The following is a 2,232-nucleotide window of genomic DNA, read 5'->3' on the forward strand; positions in this document are numbered from 1 at the left end:
CAGATTTTTACAGTTCCAGTGATGGCTTGGATCTGTAGTCTTGGAATTAGCTTTCTCCTTTCTGGTTTTGAGAAGCCTAATTTCTCAAGATTGGTATTTTGGCAGTGTGTTACATATCCCAGGGCCCCAATAATTACAGTTATAAGCCTGAACTTGTAATCCGGATAGAGTAACTGCAGATTTTTCAATAGTTCAGCGTATGTATTCTCTTTTTCACTGATCTTCAGCTTTATGTCAACATCCGCTGGGCAACTAATCTCCACAACTGTGCACAGTTTCTCTTCTCTGTCCCAAATCATTATCTCAAGTCTGTTGTGCTTACAATTTATTGAGGTCTTCACCGGGATGTTTCACCATATGTATGTATGCATGCATGCATGTATGCATGCATGTATGTATGTATGTATGTAAGTATGTATGTAAGTATGTATGTATGCATGTATGTATGTATGCATGTATGTAAGTATGTATGTAAGTATGTATGTAAGTATGTATGTATGTATTATTGCAAGAGCAGCTGAGCTGTTTGTATTTCTTTATATACTTCGAATTTTCTGAACGGAGGACAAATACACACACACACACACACACACACACACACACACACACACACACACACACACACACACACACACATACACACGCATGTATTAGACGAGCTTCTATTAGTTTTCGTCTACCAAATCCACTCACAAGGCTTTGGTCGGCCCGAGGCTATAATAGAAGACACTTGCCAAAAGTGCCATGCAGTGGGAACCATGTGGTTGGTAAGCAAGCTACTTACCACACAGCCACTCCTGCGCTTGCTAAATGGAAACTGTATGGAAACTTCACACACACACACACACACACACACACACACACACACACATACACACGCTGGTACTACTCACTTTTACCACTAGTTATGAGGGTGAGTCAAAAACTAATGCCATTTTGTTTAGGACAGGTATAATTACCAACACAGGAACATGTATCATACATCAAAATGAAGCTGATCCTCTGTGGATCACATCCCTACTTCTCAACATAGTCACCGTTTCTCTCAATAGCAATGTTCCACCTTCGAATGAGAGCATGTATCCCTGCCCCATAAAATTCTGTTGACTGTTCTTTGAGCCACTTTTTCTCTACAGTTTTCACTTCCTCGTCACTGGAATAATATTTGCTTCTCAAACCCTCTTTCATGGCGCAGAAGTGATGATAGTCTAAAGGCGCTAAATTTTGATTCACCCTCATACTAAGTCACGCAGCTTCACTAAAAGTTACAAGATATCTTTCATAGACTCGATTGACGCATCGTGTGTTAATTAAAGAGGAATTTATCAGATATTTCCCCAGTTTTGTTGGATGTATTTTTACACAGACATTTACTGTATATGTGGAATAAAGCCGTGACACTGAAAAACCTCATTCATTCAACGCAATACATTCTGAAATTTAAAAAAAATTAATGAAAGATAATTCCTGTTCGATGGGACATAATATTTTAAAACGAAACATTTTTACAAGAGTTATTTCCCTTGAATCCGTTCTTGCCAATGTTTATTAAGAAGGGTTTTGAATGCGCGAGTTTCACCGTCGGTGAGACGCCATGTTATTGTAGTGTTGTTGGAATTATTAGATAAGGAGAGGTGTGAGGTTTTATACGTTCATTTATTACCTCTGCCTTAGCAAAGGTGGAAGTATTGTTTTCAGTCGTGTTTGTTTGTCCGTGGACAAGATATCTCAAGAACCGCTGGATGGATTCGAATTAAACTTTCAGGGATGTTTGGCCTCGTACTGGACAAGGATTCTGGATTATTTTTCTGATTTTTTTTTACTTAATTTTTGAGAGTGGTCGGGTTCATTTTTAGTATTTACGTTTGTGAGAGCAGTCGAGTTTATTTCAGATATTCTCATTTTAAAACTCATCTCCGGTTAATCATTGAGAGGACATTGGTGTTGCCTTGGCGGAGGCTTGCGCTCTCTGAGTGCATTGTTATTATATCTTCATTTTCTTTCAGTGACTGGATTGTGGCCATGCTGGAGCACCACAATTTATCAGTTTTAGTCGAATGAACCGACCCCAGTTTTGTGTTTTTGTTCTTTGTTTTTTTTTTAGCCGGCCGTTGATCTCTTTCCGAACCTTAGATACGGGGACACAAACAAACCAACACCAGTACTCATGCGGTGAGGAGAGGACACACATACACACACAGACATGCACACAGAGAGGGGGGGAAGAAGGAG

This window comes from Octopus bimaculoides, chromosome 4, assembly GCF_046866305.1.
Source record: "Octopus bimaculoides isolate indiv1 chromosome 4, ASM4686630v1, whole genome shotgun sequence".
Taxonomy (NCBI): domain Eukaryota; kingdom Metazoa; phylum Mollusca; class Cephalopoda; order Octopoda; family Octopodidae; genus Octopus; species Octopus bimaculoides.